The following is a 22,866-nucleotide window of genomic DNA, read 5'->3' as shown; positions in this document are numbered from 1 at the left end:
ACTGGGGAGAAAATTGTTTGGTTGATTGGCTTTATTTGCATAAAAAAAAAAAAAAAAGAAATACATTTGAAGAACTTAATACATAAATGTGATAATGCATAAAATACCAATCCAAATGTTTAGTTTGTGAAGTAGAATGTATTTTGAGCATTTCATACAAACATACCTTTCAAGATCTCCAAATCTTGATTATTAGATAATTTGAATAACCCACTTTGTGTTCTATTGAATATGTAATGCACACCTGCTGCTTTTTGTCTACCCTATACCTTTTTCTTTTGCAAACTGACCCTGCTCTAACTACTTACTAACTAGGAAACTTTAGACTCATTATGAAACCTCACTGTGCCTTAGTTTTCCCCATCTGTAAAATGGAAATATTAATGATATATACCTCATGGAGTTATTTAAAGTTTGAATGAGTTAGTATATGTAAAACTTTTAGAACAGTAACTGGCATATAGTAATATTTTTAATGATATGTATTATTTATTCCAGATTTCCTTAGACCTCCTGTTATTTTTAAGTGTTAGATCAGGGGCTAAAGATTAAATGGGAACTGTTCCCTGTAACTTATAAATAAGGTAATCAGATAATTACAATACAGTATGGTAAAGGTGGTGGAGGAGGAAAGGCACAGAATTCTCTAGAATGAAATAGGATCAAGTGACTCACTGTTGGGTATAGGAAGGAGAGAGGGAAATCATCCCAGATAAAGTTATATGTTGGTTGAAACCCAAGTATGAGAAAGTTTGACTGGATGGATTGTTGGGGAGAGAAGATTGAGAAAAGTGTTTCTGGGAAAAGAATGAGCACATGCCCTTCCTGCAGGTGTGACTAAGAAGGTAACACTAGCTTTACTCAAGAATTAGGCCATTTTCTTTCCTTAATGCTCCTTGGGATCTGTGAATAATTCATTCTGATTCTCTATAAAGCAAAAGTGAAGAAGTCATTTCAAGGACCAAGAAGAAGCTATTATATAGCCTGGTCTACTGAAATGTGACTATGAAATAATGAAACAGATTTTTAAACAAAATATGGTATGAATCTTTTCTCAGATAACATGCTGATCTCCTCTCTATAGAATGCTACTAAATTTGAATAAGGAATACATTCATGAATTATATTTTCCAAGAGTGGTGATGGGTTTATACTCAGTCATCAGTTATTCTGTACTTTGGGCCAATTGTGGGAATTTGCAAATCAGCTTGATATGGGATGGGAGAAGTACACAATCTGGAGCTGGGCCCAAAATGAAGCCACTGAACGTAAGAGCAATAAAAGTCTGGATTATTATTATTATTATTATTTTTTACAATCAACTGACCTTAGGTTTTACTCACTGAAATGAGATCACCAAGAACGGGACCTGGAGGGAATGAGTTCCCCATAACTTCTAGTCTCATAAAGATGTAGTCTTGATTTCCCAAATGGATAAAACAAACTTCCTATAGAATGCAGAACCGGACCTGGCTTTGCCCTTTTTTAAAAGCAAACAGCAGAAATGTGGGACAAAAGAAATTAGTTTAACTATCCAGAAATTGAGTCGGAAAACCACCTACATATCCTTTCAGGAAACATGTACTTCTGCGAGGCAGAGAATTGTGGACACTTTGTGTGATGAAATATGTAAGAAAAACCCCATGGGTCTGTATGTGGATGCAAAGTGATTAAATTGAGCACTTACTGTAATTGCTTTCTACCATTTAGTCAAGTATTGATTAAAATGGCAGCCATGCCATATGGGCGAGAAAAGGGTCAAGTGTATTTCTAGCTCTGGGTATGTCCTTCCAGTTTCAACTCTTCTTTTTATGTTCTTCCTTTTATGCATCTCCCTTTGTATATTAAACTATCACACTTGAAAATACCAGAATTCCTCTCTGCCTCTCTCTCTCTGTCTTTCTCTCTCTCTCTCTCTTTCTTTCTCACCCTCAGGACCCAGATTTAGAGATTAAAGATAGTCAGGGACCCTAAGTAACTCCTTCCTGATCTAGAGCAGTGAAGGGCTTCAGGTAATTGTGGGTGGGTTGAGATGAATTTGAGAGTAATATTCCCCCAGGCCCACCCTCCAGCAGATAATATGGTTCCCGTAAAGCACTTCACATCCTGAAGGTTAGCTATTGGCAACCGTTTAAGAATTTTCCCTCTATTAAAAATTTACCAACCAAGAGTCTCATCCTTAAGGAAAGCCCCCTCTTTCAGTAAATCTTAACTCAGTAATTACTCCCACATTTCCTCTTACTCCTCCTGTTTGGATTGTGGAAAACCCTTTCCCCTCTTCTGAACAATTTGTGCCACCTTGTTTTTCAGGAATTTTCCTGGAATGGAGAGTGAGTAGTTAGTGATACTACTCTTTCTTTTAGATTTCTCCATTTTACAATGTGACGTCATGAAGTTACTAGACTGGTGCAGTTAGCAGAGATGTCTTCTCTCATTTCATAAGCCTGATCATAGTATCTGTATTTCAAAAAGAAACTTATCAACAACAATCATTCCCTTTTGATTGTTTTTCTTTTTTATTTCTAATTTGTTGCGATACCACATGCTTTTAGTATTATATCTCATAAAGCTCACATATTAAATATTCCACAATGCCCACCTACAGCACACTGATACATATAATGTATTATCTCATTCATTTTTCCACCCTTATCCATTCTACCATTACTATTTAATTATACCCTTACTAAACCCATTCAACTATTCCTTGTCTTCTTCCCACCTGAGTTACTTTAAGATGCATAAGTTATGGCTCCTTTTCCTGTAAGGTTCCACTCAGCTTGGCTTTTAACTTTTAACCCAGTTTTTCTACCTTCCAGGGCTAACTACATGGCTCCATCAATGATCTCCCTTCTTCTTTTTCATACCCCCAGTCTAGTCCCTTAGTATCTAAAAACAGTTAGGCATTTTCCCATCCATTGCAGCTCCACACCAAAACCTTAGTGAACTTGTCCACTTTGGAAAGGAATCAAGGGAAACTCCAAACCAGTAGAGTACATTAAAGGAAACTTTTTAGATATATATTGAGTGAGAACATCATCTTATGATGTAATCAAAACATTTCTAAAACATCCCATATTGGATTTGGGATGTGGTAATTCAAAGATAAATGGCTAAGGGTAATGTGGAAATGTGCATTTGCTGTGTATGTGTATATGATGCTGTATATTGGATACTAAAGGCTAACCCATCTGCACCTTGTATGTTGGAGAAGTTTTTCAGTAGTAGACAATCCGTTGTCTACAACTTATTCCTCTGCCTGGGAAAATCAATGTCCATCTCAAGCAATCTGCTGCAGTTCCATTCCAAACAAGGTTTGAACTTAGATACTTGACCTTTTTGTCCCACTCTAGGTTTTTAGAATTGGCACTTTTACAGTCATGATTTTTACCTTGATCTCCTTTCTTCATGTCGTGTAAGCTTTTGGTATGACTCGTTGAATAGTAAACAGCATCTTAGTAAACTGCAGTTTTTTTCTAATCAGAACATAAACCGGCGCTGTAACATCCCCCTGAGACAGGACAAAGACGATGAAAATGGCCATTGAATCACCCTGGGCTCAAAAGAAAAGGTGTCTTTGTGCTTACTGAGAATAACACTACACTTCCTTAATATTTTCAGTATTATCAGGTAAATTATAACAATTCAACTTTTATCCCAGATCCTAAGTTAACTGAGATAAAAATTGTCTTTAATCCCAAACCACCAGAGTCTGTTTCAAGCAAAAACTTCAGAACAGATATAGTCTTCAAGTGGTCTCTGTATTTCCTGGTAGAAAAGGGTACACAAGAAAAATAACCAAGCATCAGATGCAGAGACGGCTTCCAGGAAGCCAACTGTGTTCAAGAGCAGACCTAAACTGAGCAGCTATTCTAAGATTGAATTCCAGGAGTCATTCAGGTCATCTTCCTTTTTGCCCAGCCTCGCCTCACCCTCTCAGTCAGCCTCAAGGATTCTAAAACCTGACCAAGCAGTTCTAGTTAGAACAAGCTCACCCTTTAGCTATGGGAGGAGAAACTAGCTTCTCTGGGCCCTCGCCCTGTGGCATTTGCCTGGCAGCGGAGTTTCCAAGAATAGCTTTTTTCTGTGGTTTTCTCAATCCCCACTCCCTAGGGAAACCAGGGGGTATAAACATTTTTGGTTCTAAGGTTTAAGCATCAGCTAAATGTTTACCTTGAGTTTTAGCCAGCATCTTATTTCCCAAATCTCAACTTACACAAATCAAAATGCCCACCAGACAGATCAGCAAGTTTCTATTCTGTAAAATTAATAGAAAAAGAAATAATTAAAAGGAGGCTAAGTGACCTCTAGAAAGAGTATTCGGTTGAGTGGCAGATAGGGCAAGTTAAAGCTGAAAGCCAGCGCTTCAGTCTCAGATTAAAGTAATATTACTTTGAGTCACAATTGATGTTAATTGGTAGCAAAGGGAGCTCTTTGAGCACACTTCTTTGAGTAAGAGAAATTTAAGAAGGAAACAGAGTATCTCTGAAAATTCATTTGTAATGGAAAATGAAAAGCAGGGCAGGGCACTAAGCAAAAAGTTCACAGCATCGTTCAACCCCAACATGTAAATAATCTTTTTGAGGAAATTTTTTTCACCACTTGAGTCAAAATTAGAGTTACAAATGGAACACTTAGGAATGTCTCCTTAATCTTGGAATGCAAATATGTTGTATATCTTTTAGTTCCTGATTAACCAGCCTAAGCTTTCCCCTGTCATATTGGCAGGAAGAGCATTAGAGAACCAGCATAGTATAGCAGGAAGGAGCACAGACTCGGGGGCCAATTTGGCTCCATATCCTCCTCACTTATTTGTGTGATCTGGAGGAGCATAGAAAGATTAGGTGATTTTCCCAAGCTCACACAGTTACAGTCAAGATGGCATGGCCTGGTTTCCAAATCCAAGCAGTAGAGCAAGGGGTCTGATTGATTTAACTTCTGCTCACCTTTCTTTTGCCGCTCAGTACAACTATGGACAAGTAGCCCTATGAACTGGACAGATAAGGCTATTGGCAAGTAGTTCTATCAGTCTGACAGATAAGGCAAACCCCATAGATCCAGGTCTCTAAACAGGCCATTGTGGATACGCTGGGAGAATGACTTCCCTCCTCCAAGGCTGAGCCTTTGGTGACAATGGTGTATTAATTTCCCATGGCTGCTGTAACAAATTACCACAAACTTGGTGGCTTAAAGCAATAGAATCTTATCTTCTCAGTTCTGGAGGCCAGAAGTCTGAAATCAGTTTCACTGAACTGAAATCACGGGGTCAGTCAGCAGGACTGTGCCCCCTTCAGAGGCTTTAAGGGAGAATCCATTCCCTGCTTTTTCCAGCTTCCAGTGACTGCCAGCACTTTGGCTTGTGGCTGCTTTACTCCATTTTCTGCTCCTGGGCTGGGGTCATAACGTCTGTTCCTCTTCCCTCTGTGTGTGTGTGTGTGTGTGTGTGTGTGTGATGAAATCTCCCTCTGGATCCTCTCAGAAGAACACATGTGATAGCATTTATGGTCCACCTGAATGATGCAGGATAATCTCCCCATCTCAAAGTCTCCTCAAAACACAGAAGGCATAAAATCATTATTCACTTTCCCAACAATAAATGTTCCTGCCTGCCTGTCCTGCTGATCATAGGGTTGTACACAATATTTACAGCCTGGGGAAAGTCTACATCTGCTTGCACTCCTATCTTAGGAAAATGACAAGATTTTTCCAGTGCCTCAAAGATTATTAACCCATCCAAAGATACCTAAGGTGGCTCTTCAGCTTTTCTCTCACTAAAGCAAAGCAAGTAAAAAACTTTGTGCAATGCCAAAATGAATAAATAAATAAATAAGTTCCAATCTGTGCTGTGAGGTGGTGTCAAAATCAGAGAACAGACTAAGGAGATGGCCCTGATATATTTTAAGGTAATTTTCCTCTTGCTCCCCATTTCAGTCTACAAAAGTTTAGTCCCCTGCTTTCATGGTTGATATTCTCTTTCTTCTAGGCTTGTCCATTTCGTTTATATAATGGTTGGCATGTATGGTTGTTAAAGAAAGAACCCAGAAGGCTGGGGTTCAGAGCCCCGCTCAGCATTTTCCTAGCTATGTAGTCATGGACAAATTACAAAATCTCCTCTTCATACTTGTTTCTGATTTGTAAAATAAAAGCATCTGCTCATTGTCTATTATGAAGATTAAATAAATTAATGAAGTGCTTAGAATGGTGTCTGACACATACTAAGCACACAATAACTTTAGCTATTACTGTCCTCTTTCCCTTCCTTGCTGTTTCCATGTAGAAAACTCTCATTCACTCATTCCCCCTCATTCACAGAAGGCTTTGGCACATGGTTCTCAGGCTTCCTTTCTACTTCATGGGCTGGAACCATGATAGATGACTTTGGCATCCTCAATGAAGACTTATTTCCAAGCTTTTAATCTCCAGGGGGTGTATTTACCTTGAAACTAATGAAACTGAAGCTGCAGGGTCATCCCTCATTTGCATATGCCCTGTCCAAGGCCTTAGGAGCTACCTTGTCATTTGTATTTGTAGCTTGTATTCTTTTTTTAAAGAGGGTCCTCCCCCAGTGGTATAAGCTCCAGGCCCCACAGGAGCCGAATCCATCCCTGCTTCTTTCCAGTGATTTTCTGCACCTCAACCACATTCTCCACTGGCCACTCTGGAAATTGGCAGCAGCCTAGCCTATGTCTGCGTTGAAATCACCTTACCCTGACCACAATGCCCCAGTTCTTCCAGCTTTCTCTCTAGAGTTCCTATAAAATCCGTTTTTTGACCGCATAATCATTTTTCTCCATAAATTAGTAGTTATCTTTTCTTAGAAATTGTAGAAATTGTGATTTTATATTTTTTAACCCACAAATAATTTAAAAGCTCAATTATTATCATATATAATAGGCCCTAAAATATTTCAGTCATGAAAAATGAGCCCTTATGCTCCAATACTTGGGAAACCTTGCACTGAAGTTACTAGTTAAATCAAGATACAAACCCAGCACTCATTTTGAACTGTAGATCATCAACTTCCAATGTCTCTATACATCAGGAATTTTCCTTGCCATGTTGGTGGTCACTGGAGTTATATTCACAGTGAAATTATGTTCAAGGGCCTCTATATCCACAAAAAATTACCCAGTGTCACCTATCACTAAGAGCTTTGCCTCAGAAAGGCAAAAAGATAACTTGTATTTTTATCTATGTTCTTTCCTTAGGGCCAAACCTAATATTTTAGAATCTTAACCTTCAAAAATCTAAATTCAAGTGTAATGAGGGAAATCAAAGGTGACTGATGTTTAATAAGCATCAAAGATTGTCTGTTTCTTTGATTGTTCTCAAATAATATATTAATGATGAGGTAGTGCAATGTTAGTATATCAGAATTCACACTGCTGGATTTTAATTCCTGACCTGCCAACCACCAGCTGTGAGACCATAGACAAATCAACCAAACTTTCCTTGCTTCAGTTTTCTCATTTGTAAAGTAAGGATATTATAGTATCTACATAATGGGAATATTTTGAGGATTAATACGTTAAAATATGGAATAGTACCTGACTCATAGGAAACACTCCATAAATGTTCGCTATTTTTATTGCCATATGTCATTTCAGTAAGCGTGCCGTTTGTCAGAGTGTAGAAGTATTTCTAATAATACTAAAATTTTGTGTAGGTTTTTACTACGATCATAGTTTTTTCTTAGATTTTACCTTAAATGTAGATTAAGATTTTTCTTCTGAGATAAAAAATTATATGGGGTGGAGGGGGAACCTTATGGTCTTGATGTCTAAACCTTAGTAATATAACTGAAGGAATAGAATTCCTGATTGTCTTTGAAATATGCATTTACACATGGGATATAAACCATAAACTTTATAAAGACTAAGAGTATATTCAAGACTGTGTGTCCTGCCCCAGAAGACTATTTTTAGAAGGAGTATTCCCTCATCAAACATTTATTAAGGATGACACTGATAATAATTAGGATAAAATTATTAATAAAAATGTATACCCTCATAAGCTTACAATCTAGTAAGAGATAAAGATAACTAAACACACCTTTATCACACTGTGAACAGTGTGTGATTGAATATATAGTGTTTTAGAGTATTTAAGCTTTAAGCTTCTTTTAATTACAAATAAGCCATGTTACCCATATTAAACAGTTTGACCCCTTGTTTTCATGATTATCTTCATTTTAGACTCTTTGTTTACTAATGAATTTATCTTTCTGCCATCACTACCTGAGACCAAGCAAATGTGTTCCGTTCTGTTCCCTTGATGAAGTTTTAGTGTCAAAAAAGGTTAATATACTAGTTAATTTGCTCCTTTAAAGAAATTAAATACAGAAGGATTCAATATTACTCAATATAAGTACGTAACCCAGAGTCCCCTTACACAGGACATAATTAAGCCCATGTGTCCTCCTTGCCAAATCAGTGCCCAGGAAGAGAAGAAATCCCAGCAGACGATTGGTGTGAACTTAAATCAGTTAAACATCAAATTCTGCGCCCAAGATAGGGCTTGCCTTTCAATCAATCAAAGCACTATGCCTTGCGTTTTGACACCAAAAGCAGAAAGTCAGAGAACACAGTTAGGTCTTTGAAGGCTGCTGATAAAGTAGAAGTGTCTCATCTGAGTCATTCCTTTGTGATGTGTCGAGAAATTGAGGATGTTTCCCAAGGTGCTAAAGGATGTGGAAGCCATTCTCCCACCCACTAGGTGTAGGTGCAGTGCTGTATGGCTGATGCATCACTGGGTGAGGCTGGGTTGTGATGCAGCATAAGCAAAGTTCCAGCAATGCAATTGCTTGGAGTGGACCAAATTCAACCCCATGTCAGGGTCACAGCACTCAGTAGTGGCTCTTTCTACTTCCCAAGGGCAGGAATCAAAGAGACTGGTAGAATGCAGGCATTGGGGATGGGAGGGCGGGAGTGTGGGGGAGGAAAGTAACTATCTCCCCTTTATATTCACGGAGGGGTATGTGATGTATGTGAAGTGAATTATACATCTCAACCTCCTTCACTCTTATCTGGAGTGAATAGACTGCTTTGTCATACAGCTGCCTGAGGCTAATCCTCCACACTCCCACAGTCTTCTCAGTCTACTGCCTGAGTACCTTTGAAGCCAGGATTTAAAACCCTAAAAATAGAAGCAGGATTACTGGTTGCAAACTGCTGAAGAAGGTGGGGGGGGAGCGGGGAGGATGTACAGCGGCAAGAGGAGGGATAAATGGGAAGGGGAAATGTCAGTTTTTAAGAGAAATGTTAAACTCCAATCTAGGGCAGTATTTGAATAAATTTGACTTCTCTTTTCCTGACTGTCAGAAATTTTGTGGATTTTCACAATTAGAAATTACATCCAGTCAATTTAAGTCTTTATTTATAAAATGTCCTCTTCTCTTCCGCCAGTTGAATTCATCTCTGTATCACTGCTAAGGCAGGCTTATGATATCCATCCACCAATTCTGCTGGCTCATTTCTTGCCTGGGTTTTCTGGTTGACAGCCCTACACTTCTAGGATTGCACACACCATGAAGAGGGGTAATCACTGCCCTGGAGACAGGGTCTGGCAAAGCACCACATACTGGTTGAACAGGCAAGCCTTATAAACACTTTTATAAACTCAGGCCTTCTAGGTTAGCATGGAGCAAAGGCTAATAAATATATTTTAATAATTACATTTGATACTAGATTTGGAATTGAGAGTGAATGAGACTCTTATGGGTACCTGAGGTCTTAGGGCTATTCACAAATATTTATTTCCACATTCCTGTCAATTACTATTAGGATGTTACTGCCTCATCCTGATGAACTCAAGTTTGGCCATGTGGTTTTCTTTGGCTAGTGAATGGATGTTATGAATGTCATTTCCAATCAGAAGCTTTAAGGGACATCATACACATTGTCACATGCTCTGTTGCCTCTCCCACAATAAATGGCAGTGTTTCGGAGAAGAGGCTGAGTCACCAAGAAAGGACAACAGTATGGGAACAGAGACCACAGTCAACTCTCAGTGGATAGCAATAAACCTTTGTTTTAAGTGAGTGATATTTGAGGGTTGTTTGTTACTGCAGCGTAACCTAGCCAACCCCAGCTAATACATACCATACAATGCTTCTGGGTTACTAAGTTGTTAAATATCATGGTCTTCCACTTTTAAATATATCTTTTAAGGAGGCTTACTTTCAATAAATGTCTTCAAAGTAATTTTACACATCTTAAAAGCAGTCAAGGGAATGAAAGTTAAGTCTAAACCTAATGAAATCCTGGCAGAGTAATAAATAGAACTCAAAGTCCAAGCTGTCCTCTAGCTTCTATCATATGAATATTTTCATAAGAAAAAGGTTTTGCCTACAAATTAAGCACATTCTTCCCTCCACATCTTCACTAGGGCAAAAGTAAATTCACTATACACCAAGTGTTAGAAAATAAAGCTTATTCTTAGTTCATCAACAGTAGTCTAAAGAATATTATTAAACTGAGATAAATAAACACAAATGTTTTTGAAAACAGAAAAGGTAAATACATAAAGATTTCCATCTCCACCTTAATGAGGCTACACCAAAACAATTCAACACTCCAAGGCATTCTAATATAATAACATCTTATTAATATATAACAACTTTTCTTTTAACCCCAGTGGGATTATTACTCTAATCATTTCCCTTGTCATTAATTGAAATATTTTTTATCCATTTGCAACTTTTTTCCTGGGTCTATTTTATTTTCAAATTCATCATTTTGCAATTTCCTTCTCAAAGTTTTAATAAAGTAAAACAAAACGTCATCTGTTCATCTGCCAGCTATGAATTAGAACTTGAGATTGGTAAATGTTAAATATGTCTGTTTCTCCAGAAACAAAAGAGTAATTTCAAAATCCCCTTTAAAGTTGCATGACTTAACTCCACAGCATTTGGACTCCATTTATGTTAGTAAGCTAAGAATAACAACTCTTTACCTAATCAAGTTCTCCCTAGCAATAGGGCCAAGAGTAATAGATATTATCTTCAATGTAGCAGAACTTTCCACATATTACTTAGGTTAGAGATTCCCTTAGAAATGCACAGAGAAAGGTAAAGACTGGAGACTCCTTAATGACATAGACTAGAGCCAGCTATTTTGAAATAGTAAAAACAAAATTGGAGTGTGTGTTACTCTGTATGCCTCCTGTACACCAGTTCCCTAGTCTCTGTGGAGCATATTAGTCAAACATTTTTACAATAATGGGGACTTCTCTGTTTGTGGGTCCAAAGACAACTAGCAAGAGCTTCCACTCATTTTTTTCCAGCTAAAATTGCTACCAAAAAAAGATACAACCACAATTCTTAACATTTTACAACTTCTTTTCACAGGTTTTTAGTATTAAATGCATGTCTCCTATGTGATTGTCAATGTACTAGTCTTCAAGAATCTAATGATGAGTAGAATCTACATTGGCTCTGTCCTGGGGGAACATACATTGTAGTGAGAAAGACAGACAATCAAATCAGCAACAGTATAAAGGATGGTAATAGAGATATTCCAGAGTAACAAGAACATATAGTATAAGCACCTAGTCTTGTCCAAAAAGGAGAGCAGAGGGGAATGCAGAAGACTTCTAACGTATCACCACCAGAAATGGAATCAGCCATGCAAAAACATGCGAGCATATCTCAGGGTGTTGGGAGCTAGAGAAAGTACCCCTGAGCACAAGATTCTGACCAGAATTTTTAGAAAACTCAAGTGGGCCTACACTGTGCACAAGAAAAGCCCTGTCCCATTTTTGGCTCCACAGCTCTAAAAGCACAGGAAATGAAGCCAAGGAATGGAGAGAAGGAAGCAGAGGACCATCAAGTCAGAAAGGAAAGGATCAGAAAGAATTGTGGAAGCAACTTAAAAATGCACTCACCTAGGAGTCAGGTGAGCTAGGCACTGGATGTTACAACTGTAAACTATAGCACTGCCACCATGCTCGCCCCTGTGATTAGCCTTCTAGATGCATTAAGTCATTCAGCTATCACTATAAAGCATTAAGGTGGGTATCATAGTATCCCATCTTAAAGATGAGCAAAATGAGGCTTAGATAGGGTAATAAATTAGATATTTCTGCCTTCCAGTCCTGAGCTCTGAACCACCAACCCACTGCCCATTCAAGTTAGATTCACATACAAAGGTTTTTTTAAATGCCAGTGTCCAGGCCCACCCCAGACCAACTAAATCAAATTCTCTGGGGTAGGACTCAGAAATGAGCATTGTTTTAAGCTTTCCAGATGACTCTAATGTGCAACCAAAATTGAGAACCACTGTGGCCTCTGCTTCTAAGCCACTAAATAACTTTAAAAATATATAAGTTTTTTCCACTCAGGCTCTTATCAGTAAAGCAAAGGACTAAGACTAGATTATTCCTGAGGTCCCTTCAGTCATTCTTCACTTCTATACAAAGAAATCTCTATTAAAACAAATGTTTCCAAAAGGTTTGAAAATGGGTAAGGGAATTTAACCTACCTAGGTCATTAATTGCATAGATCTCATCTTGTCAGTAGTTAGAAACTTGATGTATATTTATGAATCATCAAAATGCAAAGTCTTCCAATATTATGATACATCCACTATTGGAATCCAGTAAGTGAGTGAGCTTATCACTCCAGCACTATCTTATGTGATGAATTAGAGAAGACAGGAAGAACTGAAAGTCAATTCCAGTTAGTGATCTTAGACAATATATAAGCCATTGTAGTACAAATTATGTAAAATTATGATGCTTATTATTTTTAAAACTAGTATGCAGCCTATATGCTTTTTCTTCCCAGAAGATCCCTCTAACATACAGTTTCAGAGAGCTGTTAAATTGATACAGCTATGAAACAGAGCTGAATGTTTAAGGAGAGAGAAACAGAAGCTGGGACCTAGTAATAAGAAAGGTCTGCTAAGATGAATAGAACATTTTTGCATATTCAGTGGAGCAGCCCAAAGAAGAAGAGAATGGAAAAAAAGCAGATAAGCTAAAGATAAGTGAGACAGAACTCCATGTGGATTTATAATTTGGAAAATAATAAATTAATGCGTCCAGGGGAACTGATTGAGCCTATGGGAGAGAAAAGGAAAAATAAAAATTCTAGTTTTAAGAACTGAAGAGGAGACCAGATACGCTGAGAGGAGTACAGCACTATGCAATTTTTGTATTTTCAAATTTACTGCAAGCTTAAGAGCCATGCCATGGCACCATGTTCAGTTGCTTAATGATGGGGCAGAACTGTTCATAAAAAAATTCAGCATCCTTTAGTCCCAATAAAACAATAATTGGGCCTTTAGGCGTAATTAAATACCATCTCACCAGTTAAAAGATAGCCACAACCATCCATGAGGCTTATTCATACAAAATGGGTCTGAAGTCGACCTGGACTTTGGAATGCATGTACCTTAGTCATGGGCATTAATGTTGAGTCACTAATAAACAGCATCTGGTGTTTTGAATGTTTCCTGTGAATGTTGCTTTCTCAGCCAGGAATCAAACGTTGAAAGGCATTAAGGAATCAACCACGTTCCTCATCACTTGAGCCCAAGGTTGTAAGCCATTATATCCCCTTGCTTCCTAAACAACACTATACATACATATGCAAAATGGGTGAGTCTGGCATAAAGCTTAGTTTACCTCACCTCATAGCAATTTTATAATTGCCGCCATGAGATTTGTCTATAGACATTTTCACCAACCCCTCAGGATAACAAGCAAATAGAAAAGGCATGGGAAAGAAAATATATAAAAGTCACTAAAATGAATAGGAAGAAAAAGGAAAAGGAAGATAGAGAAGAAGAGGAAGGAAAAGGGAGAAGAAGTAGAAAGGACATAGAAGTAAACGGAAGGATGTGGTAAGGGGTGATGAGATGCACACAGCCCTGAACTACATTTGGTAAGAATCTAGTTCAATTCAACAAATATTTGTTGAGTACCAAACACGTAGGACTCTGTTGGAAGATCTAGAGATAACAATATACAAGATCCAATTCATTCTTTAAAGAGCTCATAGCCCCTTGGGGTAGGTAGTCACACACATGTTTGTATGTATGTATATATATATATTTTTTTTTCAAATATTCAACTGACAAGCTATTTTTTTAAGTAAGTACTACATACCAGCCATCATCCTAGGAACTTAGCATGCAAAAATCAATGTAGTCTCAGAAGTGCTGTACTAGCAGTAAAAATAAAATACCGTAGGAACACAGAGAAAAGAATGATGACTTCCTTGACGAGGTCATTGAAGGCTTCAGACATGTCAGCATCACAGGCCTGGGGGCCAGTGCTGGGTCTTACACTTACCAGCTGTGTGACTTTGAACAAGTTCCAAAATCACCATCACCCTCTACAATATTGTTAGAAGAAACAGATTTCTTTTTATCCTATGACAATTCTAATAATAGTGCATGCACATCCAAATTCACAGATTAAAACCATTGGAAAAACAATCCTTCTCACTCCACTGCCCACAAGGGTGACTCAATCAGTTTTTTTCAAATTTAAGAAAGTCTGCAATTAAGACAGTCTGTGCTGATCACATTTCTAGATAACCAGGGTTTAAGACCAAAAGAATATGTGAAAGAAATTAAATACCTGCTCTCTGCCCATCAACTGCAGTGATGACAGGCCAAGGGACATGATTAGGCTGAACACAGTACCTTAATGGTCACTCTCATAGCTGTCTACTCCCGCACTATTTATGACACACTGAAATGAGTGAATTCAGAATGAGTGAATTTGTCATTTTGTGCAGGCATAGAGTGCTGAACCTGTTATCTAACCTAACTCCTTCCATTAACACACAAGCAAACCAAGGGAAAAAATGTCAAATGATATTCCCAGATTACAGAACTCATTAATAAAGCATCTTAACGTAAGTGGCTACTCAACTCAGGCAAGAGAATGATCAGGTTTTGACAGGGGGTAAAAAACGGTGAGATTTTACAGGTTTGCCTATGTTTCTATTCCGGGAGGAAAAGGCGTGGTGATAGTGAAGGAGGAGTAGAAGAGGGTTTCTAAGGAAAAAGTTAACAGATGATGGGAGAACTAATTAGCCACACACACACACAGTTAGTTTTCAACATCCATAACCCACCTGTTCCTTTAATATTGTAAAGGAAATAGTCCATAGGAAATAACTCTTATGCCTATGGCTTTGAATTTAACAGAGTTTGCTTTTCTATCTTAACAAGAAAGCAACCCAATCTCTTCTATATGCCTGACATGTTACCGGTTCGTGACTAAATAACTAATAAATAGCTGCAGACAGGTAAACCTCAAGGGGCCTCCAAGGCACAGCTTGGATGTTTGTGTTAATAAGTCTAGTCTCAAAGTAGAAATGGCACTCTCAAAAGAAAATTGCCCCAGCAATTCACATCTCCACCCATTGTTTTGCTAATCCTAACCACCACTTCATAATGCAAAATGGGATTTGGGTATGTTTATCTTGGTTGAATGTTTAAAAGAATGGCTAAATATGGCTCAGAATACTATAGGTTATCTATAAGAGTCTAATCATTGCCTCTAATCACACCAGCTCTTTAACAACACTGACATTAGAAAATTCGTTCTCAGTGTGCCTTCCCTCTTGTTTTGCTACATGTTAGCAACTCAGTAAAATAGACCCTAGCTTATTCTATGTGTGATGGCAGAGGGGAGATTCAAAGGGAAACAGGAATCTCAGTTCCATTGGGATTCAACATAAAGGTTGCAGTAATTTACCTGTTGGTTAATATTGTTGTTCATTTTTCCCATATGGGTGTGTGTGTGTGTGTGTGTGTGTGTGTGTGTGTGTGTGTGTGTGTGTGTGTGTGTTGGGAACTGAAGGTGACGGAAAGAAAATAGAGAGGTGGTAATGGTAGAAATTAGAAGTAGTGTCTTGAAAGGTGTGTCTCAAACCATAACAATGATAAAACTTGGCCACCTCTCACCCATTTCTAAATGGGTTGAATGAAGTCCAGAAACCTCAATGACTTTCCCAGCACAAAATGGACAAATGAACGGATGAGAGTTAATGCTTATTGCCTCCCAGATTATCAGCCTCCTTTATATCTAATGCTTTATCCATTTATAATTAACCAGTAGCTTTGGAAATGTTCTTGACTTACTTTTGCAAACGTTTTACTATCTCAACTAGATGATGAGCTCCTCCAAGTCATAGTCTATATCTGCTCTGCATTTGCTACTACCTCTTATTCCTACTTTGTCCCTTGCTCCCCCCCACCCCACCCACCACCACTCATAGTCACAGCACGTAGAACATGGCCAGAAGCAAAGCTGTAGCATCTTCTCTGGTGTACCATATATGTGAGGCCAAATTGTCCTAAACTTTTGTGACCACAACCTGTTCCCTAATGTTATATTCACATTTTCTTGACTTTATGTCTTATAGCCTCAGAGTTTTTTATCCAAATTCTGCTGTCTCAGCAAATAGCTGTTCTGATTGGCTCCACTCTTATCAGAATGTGCAATCTTCACATTTTATTCCTAATTATACTCTAAATACAATCCTAAATTTATTTTTCATTTATCCCCAGCCTTAGAAAAAGTTTACTATTTGATAATACAGTGAAAAAACATTGGACTAGGAGCAAGAAGATGGCAGTTAGGTCTTGCTTCTGTCTTCTTGATGCTATTACAGTCTCAGCATGTGACATATTCATAGTCTGATAAGTGAATGTCACAATTTATTAATCTACCTAGGACAGATCACACAGTATTTTGGAAACTTGGTTCCCTCATCTATATAACAGGAGTGTTGTAATCTATAATCTGAAAATTAAGAGAAATAATCCAAAAGAAATGAAATCATTATCTCAGAGAGAGATCTGTATGCTGTGTTCATCACAGCATTATTCACAATAGACAAGGTATAGAAACACTCTTAAGCATCTGCCAACAGATGAATGGATAAAGAAAATGTGGTACGTATACACAAGGGAATATTATTTGGCCTTAAAAAAGAAGGAAATCCTGCCATTTGCAACAACATGGATGAACCTGGGGGGCACTATGCTAAGTGAAATAAGCCAGACAGAGAGACAAATACTGCATGGTAAGACTCATATGTAGAATCAAAAAAAAGTTGAACTCATAGAAACAGAGTAGGAAAGTAGTTGCCAGGGGCTGTGGGGTGGGGAAAATAGGCGGAGATACAGACTTTCAGTTATAAGGTGAATAAGGCCTGAGGATCTAATGTATAACGTGGTGACTGTAGTTGATGACACTGTATTGTATAATAAGATATTTGCTTAAAAATTAGAACTTAGGGCTTCCCTGGTGGCGCAGTGGTTGGGAGTCTGCCTGCCAATGCAGGGGACGCGGGTTCGAGCCCTGGTCTGGGAAGATCCCACATGCCGCAGAGCGACTGGGCCCGTGGGCCACAATTGCTGAGCCTGCGCGTCTGGAGCCTGTGCTCCGCAACAAGAGAGGCCGCGATGGTGAGAGGCCCGCGCACCGCGATGAAGAGTGGTCCCCACTTGCCGCAACTAGAGAAAGCCCTCGCACGGAAACGAAGACTCAACGCAGTCATAAATAAATAAATAAAAGAACGTGAATTTCTTAAAAAAAAAAAAAAAAATTAGAACTTAAATATTCTCAATAACAACAAACAAGATAAATATGAGGTAATAGATGTGTTAAATAATCCAATGGGGATAATCGTTTCATAATGTATACGTATATCAAATCATCACATTGTACACTTAAAATATCTTACAATTGTATCGGTCAGTTATCCCTCAATTAAAAAAAGAACACGTTTTAAAAAGGAAGAGAAATAGTGGGTACTTACACGGTACCAGGTATTTTAAAATAGATATAGAGCTGCAAATATACAGATAATGAATAGATATAGTTTAGTCATTACAACAACCCCTGTTAATCCCATTTTACGTGGGAAGAAAACTGAAATTCACTAAAACTATGTACAATAACTGGCCGAAAGTCACACAGTGAGAAAGTGGCAGAACTGATTTTTAATCTCAGGTGTGTGTCTCCAGTATCAATGCTCTGACCCCTCTGTCACACTGCTTCTCTTTATTTTTCTAATTCTTTATCTCTGTATGAACTCCATTTTGGCAATCTGCACTTGATTTAGGTAAAGAATACCCTAAATTTTAGTAACTTTGGATGCTTTTCAGTGTCTTTAAAGTAAGCATGCCATTCAGAAGAGGTAGGGGCTGTTTCCTATAATTAACAGACCAAAGGAATGGTTGTGTTACAGGGGACACAGATAGGTATCTCAGTTTAAAAAAAAATTACATTCCTTACCAATGTTCATTCCTGGTAGACACTTTGGGCTCCCTTGCTGAATGAAATTTAAAACTCTGCAAAGAGTTGTACACCATGTTTCAAGAAATGCAAACAGAGCCTTCCCTTTTTCTCTCCCTGGTTTACTGAAAGTTTAATTATTCTAATAGTCTGACATATATCTGGATTTACAAGTAATCTCTTAAGAGTGCCCTGTATCCATTTTGCTGTTCTCTGAAGCTACCCATTTGTGTCTGCTGAAAGAGCCCAGTTCAGCAACTTTATTTATTTTAATGCGTCTTTCAACCTACAAACCAAAGGTTAGTGACAAGAGGGTAACTCAGACTGCAAATTCCTTAATCTTTTCTGCCTGCACCCAACAAAATGTAGCTTTAAAAAACTGGTGGCATTTTTTTCTACTTTTAGGAAAGGGCTTTATATGCCCCAGATATAACATTAAGATGAGTTCATCATCATTTTCCAGACTCTGTTCACCTAGTTTGAATATTTTCCTTTTATCAAAATGACTTTAGTAACAGAAAGGAACTTATTCTACTTCATTAAAGAGGTGATCGCATGCAAAACTATGACAAATTCTTTAAGGTTTTCTATTAAAATCTAGCTTAAATGATAACAGCGTTCATTACTGAAAGCTTTGTGGTCAGGTATCAGGAAATTACCCCGAAGTATAACCCTACTTAACTAAAACAAAACCGTTCCTTGTTCAGGTCATCCCATCCCAGTTGCCTCAGCCTTAGCCTTCAGCAACTATATTTAGATTATTGATGTTTGGAATGATGATCCAAGGACACTGCAAGATCAGAATCATCAAGAAAGTTCGGGTAGCATTTGAAAACCATACTTCCAATGACAAGAAAGCTAAATAGTATATTTTAGAATGCCTATTCAATAGCAAAGACTGAAATAAAATATAGTCATAGAACTCGCTCTTATCCAGAAATCCAACTAATTGAACAACCCATTTACCAAGAAGTCTGGTTAATCATATATTTTAGTGCATTTTGTACTTGAATTTACAAGGTCAGGAATATCCTGCTGTCCCCAAAGTTAATTTTGGGTTGATTCATGTATAAACAGGTATTACAGGAAAAAACCAGGCCAAGTATTCCTGCAGAAAGTCAGTGGATTTTTATGGTTGTTCTTCCCACATGGTGGGAGGCAGAAGGGGATGGAGGATAAAAGGAGGCATAAAGGCTTCTGGGGTGAAATGCCACATTCTATCAAGGTTCAGTTCCCACTGTTCCATTTATTCAACCTGACTTCATCACAGCAGATAGCACAATGCCATTCGCCAGATGTAAATATTCCCTCTTGGAGCTGTCAGACATTTTTGGTGGTTCACCAGCCTGACCTTCAAAATCATGTTCATGACATTTATCTCAAGCCTAAAAGTTTCATGCCAGAGAATTTAAACTGAGTAGGCATAGAAATAGCAAGCTCTTACGTCGAAGTTCAAATTCTATTTAAAAAAAAAACAAAACAAAACTTGGTCAGTTTTTAAAATCCTGGCTGGGGGGAGGGAGAGGACAGAAAATGTTTTGTTTGTTTTGCTTTGTTATTTCATGACATCAAATTATAAAATGAAAATTTTATATAATTTACATTTAAATGAAAATTTAAATTTAAAATTGAAGCGAGGGCACTAAGTTACTAAAATAAATTTATCTTTTTCAAGAAAAATTATATAAGATTTAGTTTTTCAACATTGACCATTCCACATGAGGCAGGTTTTTTTTTCTTGTGTTTTCCATTTATTTTGTGTTCTTAAAAGCATGTGAAAAACTCAGTCATAAAAGTAAAGTATATAGTAATGTTTTTTCTAAATACCTCATGTTATTTTAGCCAAAGATGTCTGTTTCTTCCCTTTGCAGAACCGTGGACCCTGAGTTAGCCTCTAAATCAGACAGACAGCTTTCTCTGAAGTGGTGCCATCCTATAATAATAGGCTACATTTTGTAAAAGTAAGCAATATAATACATTTACAGAAAAAAAGAGAGAGAAAGAAAAGGAAAGAGAAAGACAAATTTACCTATTCCTCAAGTAATTAAACTAAAGCCTCCTGGAAATTTCTCCAACTATTTTGTCCTTCTCCAACTCTGATTTGTCCTTCTTTAATTACACTTCCAAACAGGTCAACAGTAGACACACAAGCATTTTCTAACGCTTCATAATGGTTCATATGTACCATCTCCCTAAGCAGCCACATCTTGAGGAAATCTTGTCTTTCTCTCCCTTTGCATCCTCCACAGTGCTAGGCCGGTAAATATTTAAGAAGCACTGGCTGATTTATTACTTCTTCAAAACCACACAGCTACACACACACAAGAAAATTGAAAATTCCAGAAAGACAGAAAGGGGGGCTTTTTTGTCACATGACATAGATGATCCATTCAAAGAAAAACGTTCAAAGGATAAAAGTGAATCTAAGATATACTTCTTCAGACACTAAAAAACTGTCACAAATTTCTCCATAGAGTCAAAAACAATGAGGTTTTAGTGACACTTGCACTTAACACCTGCAGGCCCACCCCACTATGTGGGCCAGGAGAGTAAGGCAATTATCCAGGTGACTCATGGAAATAAGCCATTTTTAGCTGAAATATCTAAGCAGTTCAAGCTAAAGTAGGCTGTTACTTGGGTCATTCAGGCAAAAGCAGTTTGTTTGGTTTAAATTCTCTGGTAGTAGGAGGCAGGGTAGAGGCCAACAGAACTGAAAGATCAGCCAGGAGCCCTCCCAAAGCTCTGGAGTTGCTGCTTATGGCATAACAGGCAGGCTTCAGGAAATAGTGAGAAGGGGAAGAAACTAACATTTTGGTGATCTTATATTCTACGGCATGCATACACAAATGTAGTCTTAATTTGAAATCAGGAGCTTTGGGTCTTAAGAAACTTCCTTTTACCATCATTGATTGGTGGAGAGAGGGACACTTGATTATACAGATCCTGACTGTTCAAGCACTGAAAGGCACTTCACAGACATCAGTTTATCTAACAATAGATTCTGACATCAAAACCATAGTAATGTTCCCGGTCCTTGTAGAAATAACATTTGAGATCTGTGTTGTTCATGTTGCACACAATACCATTTCCTGGCTATGACATCTGAAGGACTTGAGTCCTTTATACACTCTACCTCAGGGGTGATTGATGCCTGCCATCTGGGTGCTAGCCCAGAGCTCCCCCATCTGATGTCTGCCCAAGAGCTTTGTTGAAAAGCTACTTCTCTACATGTCCAGGCTATTTCCTGCCGGGGCCAGGAACCATTTTGCTTTCTTGGCTCTTTGCAATAGCATTGCTTGTACTTGTGTCTCAGTAGCGTGTTCCATGTTTATTTGCATATTCTGCTCACTGCAGCTCTAAAACCATAGGCCCTGCCAAAGAAACTATTGTAAGCCATTGTGTTTTTCAGACCACAGCAAGCTCAGCTTTAGTGAAAAGGGACAGAGAGTGATGAAATAGAGTACAATAGATAAGATGCCCCAAGGAGTAAGGATACTCATGCAACCTCCAGGGACATTTCTTAGCCCTTGATAGTGATTCACAGTACAGTCAGCCCTCCGTAACCATGGGTGTCACATCCATGGATTCAACCAACTGCAGACCAGAAATTTTTTTTTTTTAATTTCAGAAAATTTCAAAAAGCAAAACTTTTATTTGCTGCACCCCAGCAACTCTTTACATAGCGTTTACATTGTATTAGGTATTAAAGTAATCTAGAGATGCTTTAAAGTATATGGGAGGATATGTGTAGGTTATAAGCAAATACTATGCCATTTTATATAAGGGAATTGAGCATATCATGGATTTTGGTATCCAAGGGGCATCCGGAAACCAATCCACGGATATTGAGTGAGAACTGTTTAGACTCCGGAGTCAGGTTAGGCAGGCATAGAATTCTAGTTCTGCTGTTTACTAATGGAATGACTTAAAAAAAGTTGCTTTAACCTCTTTAAATCTCAATTTCCTCATCTCCAATATAAATATAAATATTAATACAACCTTACACAGTTGTTAAATCAGACAATATCTGTAAAACATTTAGCACAGGGATGGTAGACAATAAGCCTTCTAACATGGTAGCTATTTGATCACTATCATCATCATTTTCTTCCTACTGCTTTAGGGATTGTCCAGCCTATTGCTCTTCATGAGTGACATTTCTTCTCTAGACCATCACAAAGTGAAACAAAATTAATAGTTTTCCCCCTTCTTTTGTAACCCCACATTAGATTTATGGCATGATTGACATTTTCTAAGATATTTAACCAGTAGTAATATCAAGAAAACCACAAATGAAATGCCTTCGACATATTGAGCTGGTTTTCATGTTTTTGGTATTTTGGTTCCCTTAAACACAATCATAGCCATTCATGAATGTGCATAGCTGGGCTTAGAAAGACTAGAAGACTAAGGAAAGAGGCATCTTCAAAGAGAAGAAAAACAGAGGCAAGTTGTGTTGGACATTGAATTCATGAATCAGTTCTAGGGATCTGAGTTCAGCTTTTCAGAATGAGATAGAAGAAGAGAAGAAACTGTAGCTGGCGACAGCAGGGAAGAAAGGAGAATTCCTGATGCCACTAGACATATCGGCAATATTTCATA

This window comes from Eschrichtius robustus, chromosome 13 (assembly GCF_028021215.1).
Source record: "Eschrichtius robustus isolate mEscRob2 chromosome 13, mEscRob2.pri, whole genome shotgun sequence".
NCBI lineage: Eukaryota > Metazoa > Chordata > Mammalia > Artiodactyla > Eschrichtiidae > Eschrichtius > Eschrichtius robustus.
The sequence above is the reverse complement of the archived record's forward strand: the minus strand, read 5'-3'. Positions refer to the sequence as shown.